Source organism: Gymnoscopelus microlampas (genome assembly GCF_963454915.1).
Source record: "Gymnoscopelus microlampas genome assembly, chromosome: 11".
Lineage (NCBI taxonomy): Eukaryota > Metazoa > Chordata > Actinopteri > Myctophiformes > Myctophidae > Gymnoscopelus > Gymnoscopelus microlampas.
In genome coordinates, this window is record NC_139948.1 from 52668291 (window position 1) to 52682505 (window position 14215).

General features: G+C 42.1%; 1 protein-coding gene across 4 annotated transcripts in view; it reads right to left on the reverse strand.

Annotated features, from left to right (window-relative positions):
* The window catches only part of LOC311056090 (NLR family CARD domain-containing protein 3-like), a 63461-nt gene extending 53028 nt beyond the window's left edge, over positions 1-10433 (reverse strand). For 3 of the 4 annotated variants that reach the window (XM_084072471.1, XM_084072468.1, XM_084072470.1), the window contains exons 1-2: positions 9697-9737; positions 3584-3637 (exon numbers count right to left, since the gene is read on the reverse strand). The gene's annotated coding sequence lies outside the window, so the exon portion shown is untranslated. Of the gene's footprint in view, positions 1-3583; positions 3638-9696; positions 9738-10324 lie in introns of those variants that run through there. The other variant, XM_084072469.1, reaches the window with a different exon arrangement.
* Positions 10434-14215: the final 3782 nt, after the last annotated feature.

Genomic DNA, 14215 nt, shown 5'->3' on the forward strand with positions numbered 1-14215 from the left:
GGTTCCATTTGGTCCCATTACTTAAACTCTCAGAGTTACAGACCTGTAAGGGTCCATTTGGTTCCATTTGTACACTCTCAGAGTTACAGACCTCAAACACATAACATGTATGCATATAGGAGACACAGCGCCAGATGGTTCATTTACACCTACAGTATGTACACAGAAGGTAGGAAACGTTAGATAGGAGTTAGAATAGGAATATTTAGGAGTGGATGTTGTTAAAAGCCAGAGAGAAAAGGTGAGTTTTTAGTAAGGACTTAAACATCTCCATGGACTTAACAGATCTGATGTGGGGGGGCAGAGGATGTGAGCGGAGCGAGACCATTTTTAACGTAGCGGGGAGCGGGTTTATACAAAGGTTGGAGCGCTACTTGGAGCGAGGACCGCCTGCCGCTCCAAGCCACTCCGGCGGGGGCCGCCCACCCCATGTTTGAGCATGCCCGGTCGCACAGACTCAGACACACAGACATGCAGAAGTGCACAGAGCACATCCTTTTTTTTGCTGCTGAGTGGCCTGGTCTGATCGAGCGGAGCGAGAGGTGAGCAAATCAACATGATCTGATAGCGAGCGTGACAACAGCCCCCTGGAGCCACGAGCAGCATTTACCCCCCGCTCCGCTCACATGCTCTGGTGGGGGGAGATTGTTCCACAGCTCTGGGGCCGCCACCACAAAAGCACGGTCAGCTTAGTGTTCCTGGGGACCAGCGTGAACCCCAGAGCCTCTAAACATTACTATGAGGAAATAACAGGAGTCACACATGATTGACACATCGCTGACAAAGCTGCACTCAGATGGGTGCAATACGTTAGTCCGACAGCGCATGCCTCCGACGTTTCCAATACTAACCCTATACCAAACCCGCACCCTAACCCTAACCGCACGCGGATGCCACATAGTCGGAGAAACGGGATGTCGGATTATCGTATGCCTTCCACTCAGATCACAGTCATTATATTCCAGGGTTAGGGTTAGGTTAGGGTTTGTACCTCTAATATCTATTTGGTACAAATTATCAGATCCAGAGCCATCAACTGTGACCTTTATGTCAAGATACAATAATATTCAGCTTCAAAGATTAGGACATGGAGCTCACTTTAAACTGAGACCATCTGTTCTATAAAAATAAATGCATAGAGTAACTGTCATGAAGCGTGTTTTGATTACAGTGATTACACACATCTTTTCATCAGATTATAAGTAACATCTGGTGATATGACACAATACCTTACATGCTCATTCTGCATGCATACAGTTGACATAGAAAACAGAACATTCTCTCTGTTCAGTGTATGTTTGTGCAGAGACCTGCTGACATTAGCGCCAATCCTGTGGGTGCCGGGGAGCCCGAGCACCCAATGAGAAAGCCGAGCACTCACAGGAAATGTGTCGGTCGGATGACTATTGTGTGATGCTTTGTAACGTGCACAGGATGCATGATGTACCCGCTCTGATACCGTGTGTTATTGTGAACAGATTTCTGTCATTCAAACTCTCTCCCTGTAATCTGCAAAGTCCTTATGCCAGTTATGGTTTCATCATCAGCCAATAATCAAATTGTATGACTTGAAATGTAGTAAAAAAAAGGTCCTTTTGCACACCTACTGGGACAGGTGCATAGGAGCAGGCAGCCAGTGCATGAGACAGGAAAGAATGGTGATCGCGCACACTGTCTTCACTTACAGCAAAAAAGTATTTTTTTTGCGAGTACAATGTTTCCAACTGACATTCATCAGGTATTTCTGATTCAGGGGTTAAAACTTGATTGATGTGTGTGTGACTTGTTTTTGAGTACCCTACCCACCCAACATAAAATCGTCATCCATGCCTGCAGAGAGGGTGGTTGCAGAGAGGCAGGTGTTGTTTGCAAGGCATGTGGTTCTTTGTGACCACATCCTCTGCTCTCATGAGAGCAGAGGAAGTTGCATATCTACCCACACGCACAACTGTTAACTTCACCCTGTCAAAACAAGATGGCGTCGACATGCACAGCGGTGAACTTCACCCTGTCAAAACAAGATGGCGACAGACAAGTCGACTTACTTGGTCTCCACACAAACAACCTTTGACACATCTGGTCACAATTCATGTCAGATCATGTGTCTAGGTGAGACATGACCTTTGACACAATCTAAATGTCTCAATAGAAGAGCAGGGAGACAAAATATAACCACCCCAATTATATAAGTTATATTATATTAACATACTTTACCATACAGATTGTATAAAAATTAAAATTAGTAAAAGAAAAAAAAATACAGTACATGCTTTTAAAAACACTTAAAGTCAAGTAAAAGGGAAACTAGAAGTTCATTTCTTAATTTTTATATCAATTGCTGTAATCTTTGCTGTAATTTTTCCACAATGAATTTATAGGATCTTGTAACTCTTGTTTCAGAGAACTAACTCTCTGAAACCACCTGCACTGCATGCACTGATGTGCTTGTAGAACCACTACGTTATACAAAGCCTGCAGAAACACCTATAAAAACATAGAAATGACTGAGGAACCAGAACTAAATACTTTTACTCCTACACACACATACAAGATGTAACAAAGAAGAGAGCGGAGAGGGAAGCCAGAAACTAGTGTGAGAGCAGAAGTGTGGGGAAAAAAAGAAACAGCCAACCTAAATGTACTTCCTAGAAACGTACTTGAGTGAAAATAAAATATTTGTCTAGGAAATGTACTCAAGTAAGAGTAATAAGTATCAAAACATATAATACTCAATCCTCAGAATTTGTACTCATAGGTACAGTACTCAAGTACATTTACTCCGTTACTGTCCACCACTGGGTAGAGATAATTGTTTTATTTTTATGTGACCAATATAAGAGCAATTATGACCAGATGAATATTTAGTTGTTGTCATAAATAGGAAATGTATTTGTCTCTTCAGCAAAGCCTCTTTCAGACAAACCATATACACACACACACACACACACACACACACACACACACACACACACACACACACACACACACACACACACAGTGCACATGTATCTTTTCATCATGGTTGCGTACCAACCACTCTCACCAGGAATAGCTGATCTAAAAGCTACAACTCCTCACAGCACGACATGTTGTGAGTGAGAGCGCAAGCGCTGCACACACACACACACACACACACACACACACACACACACACACACACACACACACACACACACACACACACACACACACACACACACACACACACACACACACAAACACCATATTGGCACAGTGCACATGTATCTTTTCATGTGAGTTTGTAAATCTGCATTTGCTGACAAACATAACTGACACCTATCAATCATGCAGCTCCTCTCCTCTCCCTCGTGTTGTTAATCATGTTCTAAATATCTCATTATGTATAGGACAGAACTAGAATAAATCAAATAAAGCATTTTGATTAAAGTGATTCTTAACAATGTGATTAAAGCTGAGCCCCTTGGTTAAAGTTACCTAGAATCCCTTTAACTCTCCTAAAATGACTCATAATGTAAACGATACACAACCCAGGATGAATATGAATATAAATCATGTTGTTCATTTATTCCATATTTTACATTCCAAGCACATTAAGTCTTACCGTGTTCTTGTGTTGTAAGAAGTGTGTAGAGTGTCAGATGATTGGATACAGGACCTGTCAATAAAGACAATATATTATCAGTAGAGATTGTGATTGGTTTAGAGCTCTGATCCATTCAGGTAGACATGACACACGGATAACATGTACAAAGTTTATCAATAAGTCAAAACAACTGGTGTAAAAATATAGTGAAGCAACACTAATGCATTCAGCCTGGAGTTGAACATACAGTTATATAAACATGTCAAATATACATTATTCCATGTGAAAGGCTTTGCTGAATGTGTGCAGTGGGTCCTTGATCCACCTTCATACAACATACATGTTTATCATGACAGACACTTACTGAGGTTCAGACATCAATACTTATTTATAATGATAAATAAAGATCATTTTGATCATGACAGTAGACTGTTATGATGTTACTGAGGTTCAGACATCACTAATCCTACAAATCTTTTTAGAAATGTCAGTCAGTCAGTCAGTCAGTCAGTCTTAGTTCTCTTAATCAATGTCTCTGCACTCACACACGGTCATTGATCATTAGCATATGCACACCATGAGGAAGACCCTTTTTCTCTTCATCACAATTTAACATGTTTATTTGTCGTCATGGTTACAGGCCCCCAACCTATCTCTGTGTGTGTGTGTGTGTGTGTGTGTGTGTGTGTGTGTGTGTGTGTGTGTGTGTGTGTGTGTGTGTGTGTGTGTGTGTGTTTTGCAGGTACCAGTTGGAACCTTTATATTTAAAAAGTGTTCTCAGCTATGATCACAGCCAGGGCTGTGTTTAAGCACAGGCAATGTAGGCACATGCCTATGTCTTGTCGGGGGGGGGGGGGGGGGGAGTGCGCATGGGTCGCGCGCGTGTATGTGCGCTGGGGGGGGGGGGGGGGGGGGAACTGTCCGTTGCCTAGGTCGCATTTTGACATTAACACGGCCCTGATCACAGCCTGAGGTTATTTCACTCTAGAAACAATGGTTCTCAAAGGTCAGTGACCCTCAGGGTTCCTTAAAGGGCAAGACCACTTTGGTAGAGGTTTGGGTTGTGTAGTTACCTTGCCATGATGTAACTCCAAAGGTGGACAAGACATAAAAAATAATCGCTCCATTGATTAGGCAAGGGATAATGCATGGGTAGGTGGTCATTATTTAAATTTAAAGCCTGACAGGGTGATTATGCACCGAGGCGGAGCCAAGGTGCATAATCACCCTGAAGGGCTTTAAATTTCAATAACGACCACCTCCCCATGCATTATCCCGCTTATTACACGGCTACTTAATAAATAAATAAATTGACCCAAAAGTAACAACAAAACGAAGTATTTCCTTGCTTACGCAATGAAAGTATTCCATAAGTATTGGGCTGGGCGGAAAAGTTCGCCTCGGAAAACAAATGACAGTATTCCACAATACTGTCATTTGTTTTTCTGTAATACCGCCGGATTTGCCCCGGGGTGACTGTGTTTTGGGACGAGCGTTTTGGTATTCCCCCGTTGTTGTGCCACGATAAACAAGGAAGTGCAGTGGATCAAATGGAATCATTTTTATTTAAAAAAAAAAAACAGTACTGGGTTTGGTGATGTTCTATATTGTCTGAATCAGCTTTGTTCTTGTTCGGTTATGTGCTTATAGAGTGACTTTGAGAGCTGTTTTACCATACAATGTAAGTCAATGAGGAGCAAATGTAGAATGATCAATTTCTAATCAATGGAGCAATTTTTTTTTTTTTATTGTCCACCTTTGGAGTTACATCATGGCAAGGTAACTACACAACCCAAACCTCTACCAAAGTGGTCTTGCCCTTTAAGGTGGTTCGAATGAAATTATGGATCCATTTGTAGTCTCATAGTTATGGAGTCCTTGAAAAAGAAAAGGGTTGTGTCATGATTGATTGATTGATTGATGTATTGATTGCATTCAGTACTTTCTACACAGTTTGTAAACAGTACAGTGTGATGTTACAATGATGCTAAAAGGATAACACATTGTGGTCCTGTCATTCAATTCATCACTCATGAACATTAAACATCACAAAGAGAGGAAGAAAAGGGAAGTGCAGAGACGAGTAGAGAAGCTGCTTCCTGTCATCACAGACAACAGGAAGTGAACACACTGAGCAGACATGTTGCCTGGCAACAGCTAGGGCGGGACATGTCACACATATTGACAGGCGTTTACGGTAGCCAATGGGACGAGGTTATCAGTCTGCTCCCCCTGTCTTTCTGTCTGTCTGTCTGTCTGTCTGTCTGTCTGTCTGTCTGTCTGTCTGTCTGTCTGTCTGCCTGCACTCTCAGAGTTATAGACCTGTAAGGGTCCATTTGGTTCAGATCAGATCCTACATCAGTGAAGATGTGTCTGTCCCCAGACAGACAGACAGACAGTCAGACAGACAGACAGACAGACAGACAGACAGACAGACAGACAGACAGACAGACAGACAGACAGACAGACAGACAGACCTTCATAGTTTGTAAGATTTAGAGTAGATTTAGTCAAAGTGTTGTAACACTGACACAATAACCTTTACAATACACACCACACTGTGTGTGGGGGGGGGGGGGGGGGGTCACCTACAAACACTCAGGTGAGTTATAAGACATAAACGTGGAGTTGATTTTCTCTTTGCTAAAATACTTCTCACCAGTCATGATAAATGGTAAAGAAGTGGAGGCCCAAAATGTTGTCCCTCCTTACATAGAGTACTCTATACCATATATGGGCAACTGGCGGCCCGGGGGCCACATGCGGCCCCCACCTTCACTTAATGCGGCCCACAGGTTAATATCAGAATAGTGATTATATTATTGATTTCAGCTGTTATGATTCATAACATGTAAACATGACCCGCTTTAATGACTTCAGTCTATATTAGTAGCTGAATGACTAGTATTAACATTCTATTGTCTTTTTATGTTCAATGTATTTGTATTGAAGTTCATAAAGTTAACATAAGTATAACTAAATGCATTTAAAATTAAATAAAAATGTTACTTTTCAAAAATAGCAAAAATAGCAGATCTACAAAACGTGTCACAGTGCGATGCGTTTTGAGCTTGTAGATCTGCTATTTTTGCGTGACATCAAATGGTTAAAGTACGGCATTAATTTACGGAATAATACAGATAAGAGGTGTCTGCCCACACATGGTTTAGCAAGCGCACACACACACACACACACACACACACACACACACACACACACACACACACACACACACACACACACACACACACACACACACACACACACACACACACACACACACACACACACACACACACACACACACACACACAGCATCTGATCTCAACAAAGATAATCATGTAACACCTACCTACGTGGATGTAAACTATAGGATCATAGAATACAGAGACAGTGTAGTGTCTCAGTAAACTATAGGATCATAGAATACAGAGACAGTGTAGTGTCTCAGTAAACTATAGGATCATAGAATACAGAGAGACAGTGTAGTGTCTCAGTAAACTATAGGATCATAGAATACAGAGACAGTGTAGTGTCTCAGTAAACTATAGGATCATAGAATACAGAGAGACAGTGTAGTGTCTCAGTAAACTATAGGATCATAGAATACAGAGACAGTGTAGTGTCTCAGTAAACTATAGGATCATAGAATACAGAGAGACAGTGTAGTGTCTCAGTAAACTATAGGATCATAGAATACAGAGACAGTGTAGTGTCTCAGTAAACTATAGGATCATAGAATACAGAGACAGTGTAGTGTCTCAGTAAACTATAGGATCATAGAATACAGAGAGACAGTGTAGTGTCTCAGTAAACTATAGGATCATAGAATACAGAGAGACAGTGTAGTGTCTCAGTAAACTATAGGATCATAGAATACAGAGACAGTGTAGTGTCTCAGTAAACTATAGGATCATAGAATACAGAGACAGTGTAGTGTCTCAGTAAACTATAGGATCATAGAATACAGAGAGACAGTGTAGTGTCTCAGTAAACTATAGGATCATAGAATACAGAGAGACAGTGTAGTGTCTCAGTAAACTATAGGATCATAGAATACAGAGACAGTGTAGTGTCTCAGTAAACTATAGGATCATAGAATACAGAGACAGTGTAGTGTCTCAGTAAACTATAGGATCATAGAATACAGAGAGACAGTGTAGTGTCTCAGTAAACTATAGGATCATAGAATACAGAGACAGTGTAGTGTCTCAGTAAACTATAGGATCATAGAATACAGAGAGACAGTGTAGTGTCTCAGTAAACTATAGGATCATAGAATACAGAGAGACCGTGTAGTGTCTCAGTGAACTATAGGATCATAGAATACAGAGAGACAGTGTAATTTCTCAGTAAACTATAGGATTATCAGTAAACTATTCATTTAAAATGTGAGACTGACAAGAACAGTGACCCACATTATGTGTTTTTAGACCTGATCGAGTTCTCAGACCAAAAAGCAGAGACAGTATGTTAGCCTGTTTGAATAGGCATGGTTTTGAGGATCACTACCTTAAAAAACATGTGATTGCATTCACAAGTGATGGAGCTAGTGTGATGTTGGGTAGACAATCAGGTGTTGTCAAGAGATTATCACAGCGCTACCTCAATATTATTATTTGGCACTGTCTTAACCATAGGCTGGAATTGGCTGTATCTGATGCAGTTAAAGATGTTGGTGGGGTTAACCACTTCCAGTCCTTTATGTATAAACTATACAGCCACAGAATCAAAGAGAGCTGGCGCAGTGCGCACAAAAGCTCTTTAAAAGTCCTACAGGGTGTAGCTGCCCTTAGTCAACAAAATTAACACTGCTGGCGTCCACAGGCGTCTCACCTCCGTGCCACCATTGCCGCACGCGCACACACACGCACGAGCGCACACGCGCGCGCTCACACACACACACACACACACACACACACACACACACACACACACAGCAGAGTGTGTGCATGTGAACTCAGCTCATGTTGCACCTCGTGCACGCCCACGTGCGTTCCTCGCTCATGCATGAGACATTTAGAAATAAAAGTGACTCTGCTAGAGTGACAGTTGACAGTAGGGGGGGGGGGGGGGGGGGGGGGGTGAGAGAGAGGGAGAGATAAAGAGAGAAAGCCAGAAGGAGAGACAGAGCGCAAGTTAGAGAGAATGTGTTTGTTTCCACTTTGGTTTCAGCCAAACAAGTTCTAACAAGAGAGAGAATAAAGACAGATGAATATTGCATTTAAACAACCTCTCTCCAACATGCTTTACACGCGCGCTCACACACACACACACACACACACACACACACACACACACACACACACACACACACACACACACACACACACACACACACACAGTCCATGGCACAAGCGGCAGCGTTGCAAAATGCATGTTAAATCTGCACCTACTGTACTACATTAACACTGGTACAACGGTGTGGTTGTGTTAGATGTTACAAAAAACAACACTGGCTCCAGAGTTCATTTTGACAGAAAATTCTGATTTAGTCTTTAGAATAAAACTCTTTAGTTTGAGACATATTTTAGTTTTCTGACATTGTTTAGTCTCTTAGTCTTAGTCAACAACATTAACACTGCTGGTGTCCACATGCGTCTCACCTCCGCACTGCCATGGTGCACACACACACACACACACACACAAACATACGCATGCACATGCACACACACACGGCAGAGTGTGTGCATGTGAACTCAGCGCATGCTAAACCTTGTGCACACCCAAGTGCGTTCCTTGCTCATGCATGAGACATTTAGAAAAAAAGTCACTCATTGTCTCCGCTTTCCTGGAGCCACCACACACACACACACACACACACACACACACACACACACACACACACACACACACACACACACACACACACACGTCAGAACTAAACAGACTGATACAGAAGGTAGAGAGACAGAGAGAAAAGGAACAAATTAAAAGTTCTCCTACATTGTTTGTATTTTACATTCAACCAAACGTTGATACATAATAACAAGTGGTTGTAATACATTGTATAAAACACAGCACAACATTAACCTTCATAAAGATAAAGGTGAGAACAGCAGACATGAAACTTTATCCCAGCAGACCAGACTAGAGGGATGTGTTCTAGTATATTGATGGATAACACTTACCCTACATGAATGTGTATGCTTTGATCCAGCCTGTTCTGTTCACTGCAACGCTGTGTGTGGTCTAAATGGTTGAATGTACAACGCTGGAGCTCTTCTATCATAAAGGGGTGTGTCTAAAGCTACGCTCCTGTGTTTTTCTCTAACGTAACTTCAGCCAGGTTGTGTAAGACATTGCCCTGCTATGTAGTCACAGTATGAGAACATGTACTGGTCCTTTTAGATGATCATTGTATCTTTATAACAGCTCTGTTAACATGAAGCCACTTTATAACAATCAGAACCATAAAGTTATATTAAAGAAATAAAGGTCCTGTACCTGCGGCAGTAATTCTTTATACTGTAAACAAACTGTATTGCAGACCAAAAAGAAAACACTAAACTGTTGCCTTTGAAATTAAATGCAGTATTTTATCTGACCCAATATTAATCAACCAAAATAATAATTATATTCAATTCAATTAAACGATCAGTGCACGTGTCTCAAAGTCTCCAATGAGTATAGTAATCCAAAAGTAATCCAAAAGTATTCAAACAGATATTGTTGATCTTCTATTTTCAGAAAATCAGGTGATCCCTAAAGTCATCAAATGAAAAGGCAATGCATTGCATAAAAAAGTATATTCCTCACCCAACCTTCAAGTCAGGGTCAGTCACATGGGTTTCTTTGTCCAAAAGCTCTGACTGGCTTCAGAGCTAAACCCTCAGAAATGTTCCTCCACTAAACTTCTCTCCTTCCAGATGCATAAGTTCTCCGGCCACACTGCTCAGTGGTTTAGTAGAGGCTGTATAGGCTGGTTTAGTAAGAGTCTCCTTCTCAAACACCACCAAACACTTTTTTTCAAAACCTAAAATTGAACCCACGGCCGCCTCACTTCCTGTACTTTTATAGTTGTTCCTGATACCTCACTTCCTGTGGAACATTTGCTACATGCGCTGCTTTTTCCCCACAGCGCCCCCTACACAAAACAAAACATTTTATCCATACACTACATTTAGGTGTTAAATATTCAACCATATTTTAACGTAAATACAGCTCACTGCCTTTCTGTGTAATTGAATATTGTATTAGACAGAAATGCAAACAGCACGACTACAGTCATACACTTGGTATAAAAGGATAAGACAACATGCATTGAGGTCTTATATATGAAATTCATCAACATACTGTAGCATAAAAAATAACATCAAAATACAATGTCATCAAAAATATAAACAACAATAGGAACAGAGTAAAAAAAAGGGGGGGGGGGGTGAATACCTTTCTAAGGGAGAAGTGATTTTTACCCCCTTTGGCCTCCTGAAAGGTGGGGTTTCAGGCCTGTTTTAAAGGGGTGCAGTACGTTAGTCCGACAGCGCATTCCTCCGACAGCGCAGCGCTCCGACGTTTCCAATACTAAACCCGAACCAAACCCGCACCCTAACCCTAACCGCACGTGGATGCCACATAGTCGGAGAAAAGGTCTGTCGGATTAACGCATGCCTCCCGTTTTAAAGGAAGCCAGTGATCCACATTCTTTAAGGGATGGGGTCAGGTCATTCCACACTTGGGTGGCAGTGCTGTAGAAGGAGAATTTACCCATGTTTGTTCTATAGGTGGGTTATATATATAATATATACATATATACATACATACATACACACACACACACACACACACACACACACACACACACACACACACACACACACACACACACACACACACACACACACACACACACACACACACACACACACACACACACACACACACAGATAGTTTTCTGAAGTTTAAACAGTGAGTACAGAAATGTAAACACACTAGACGTTCAGGCTTGAACGTCTAGCGTGACGCGTCGTTCACTTTGCAGTGCCACCTTACAGGCACCTCACAGTGTGAGAGAGAGTTTTGTGCTCTCCTAAATCCACGGCAGGCTTTGAAAGTACCCACTTCAGAAAGAGGTGACGTGCATCACCTCTCCAATGACCAAAACCCACTATGGAAGCCGTCGAACTGGTGCGATCTGACGGCATCCTAGAATTTATAGGTAGGATGTGATGTCATATACCCAGGGGTGCACATAACTGGTGCGCAGGTGCGCATGCGCACCCAAAATAAAAAATGCGCACCACATCAGGCGACGCGAGGCGCTTTTGCGCACCAACAGCTGGGACAGGAATTTCCAAGCTTTTAATTTTTAGCAAAACTAAAAAATAAAAGCCTGGAGATCGAGGCTAGGAATTTACTTCCTGAAGCCACACTCACACAATCACTCTAAAGCACCCGTCGGCCCCATGTACAGCCATTAGGCACAGGGGTAGAGATATGACTCGCGTCGCCTCGCATCGCCTCGCATTGCCTCGCTGAGTGCACGCAGCCAGCAGCGGCTGTTAGAGGCACTCGTCACCGATGATGAACGCACCGTAATGGTGCAAAATATGCCGTGAACGTCCCAATCTGGCGGATAAAATCAGCGCAGCAGCACAGGGCACCAACCGGGGCTTTATCTAACAGTGTGAGAAAAAAAAAAGGCGAAAATCGGCGGAATTTAGAAGCAGAGCGTCCTTTTTTTCTCAGAGCAGTGAAGGACAGTGACACCATCTTTACTGAGCTCTTCTCTTCCATGGAGAGAAGACGATCTGAGGTGAGGGAGCTGATCAGAGAGCAGCAGGAACGTGAAGTGAGTCGTGCTGAAGAACTGAGGAGGTGTGTGGAGCAGGAGGTCACTGAGCTGAGGAGGAGACACGCTGAGCTGGAGCAGCTCTCACTCACAGAGGATCACATCCATTTTCTACAGCGTTACACCTCCTCCCTCTCAACGATCAGTGAATCTACACACCCAGTCAGCAGCAATGTCCGACCTCTGAGATACTTTGAAGATGTGACTGTGGCCGTGTCCAAGATGAGAGACAGACTAGAGGACATTCTTACAGAGTAAGGGACAAACGTCTCAGAGACAGTGAACAGAGTGAAGAAATCAAAAAAGAAGAAGAACAAATCTATTCACAGTGGCCAGACAGTACTGTCAACACCACCAGTCATTCTTACAGAGGAAGGGACAAACGTCTCAGAGACAGTGAACAGAGTGGATGTTTCACTGTCAACTCCACCAGAACCCAAGACCAGAGCTGAGTTCTTACAATATTCATGTCCAATCACACTGGGGATCCAAACACAGCAAATTGGTTTCTTTCTCTGTCTAAAGAAAACAGAAAAGTAACAATGATGAACAAACCACAATCACATCCTCATCACCCAGAGAGATTCACTACAGTTCGTCAGGTTCTGAGTAAAGAGGGTCTGACTGGACGCTGTTACTGGGAGGTAGAGTGGAGTGGATTCTGTGTTGATATAATAGTCTCATATAAAGATATCAGCAGAACACACAGAACAGGGTCTGAAGTTGATTGTGGTCGATCGTGGATTTAGAGTGTACCAAAGAAGGTTATATGATCACACCCGGTGGTATTGACATCCCAGGCCGTGTGTCCTCCAGGGTAGGAGTGTACCTGGACCACAGTGCAGGTACACTGTCCTTCTACAGTGTGTCTGACACCATGACTCTCCTCCACACAGTCCACACCACGTTCACACACAACCTCCATGCTGGGTGTGGGTTTCATCCTTATGCATTTGGAGCCACTGTTGAGTTGTGTGACCTCAAGTAGATCACACTTCTGTTTTGTCTCTCACGTCACGAGTCCAGAATCGTTTCTTCATTATTCTATTGTTTTTCCCTCAGCCTGCTTTGTGAGCTTGTAGATCAGCTACTTTTGCTAGGCGTCGTATGATGAAGTACAATAGGGTCTTACAGTGGTTAATAATCTATATTAATATGTTGTTCTCCTCTTGTATTCATACACCTTCTTGGAACCACTTGTCTTGTTATGATGTAATCGTTACTTTATGGATTTGATATTCCATGTGAAATATTGATTTTGTTTCCATATCCTCTTATTTTCTGAATTATGTTTTTTAATAATTGTGTATTATTGTTTTATGAGTGTACTTTATGTCTTTATAGCTCACTGGACAACAGAGAGTCAGTGAATTTGATGTGATTTATGGTCAGTGATGTAAAGTATCTAAGTACATTTACTCAAGTACAGTACTTAAGTATAGAATCTTAGTACGTTTCCCCCCCAAAAAATAATCATTTGAACTGGGGACCCCCCACCCTGACAAGCACTTGGAATTGTAGGAGTTGAGGCATTACAGTAATGGTCTTTTTAATGTAATTGAATTGTATCTGTCATTAAATGGTCTCTTTATAAACGTGCAGATACTCTGTATACACTTATACTGTATGTTGAGTGAGAAAACAATGTAGTACATTAAGATAATCATGTGGGGACCCCCTGGGGGTCCAGACCCACAGTGTGAGCAGCACTGCTCTAAGACACAGTATAAATAGTCTTGTGAATAAAGTGACATTAAAAAAATAAAAGCTGTTGTAATTACTGTAATAGAAGAGCACTTCTGTTGACATTTACATCCTGTGGTCAAGGAGGACATCTACTGGTGGACAACAGGTATTGC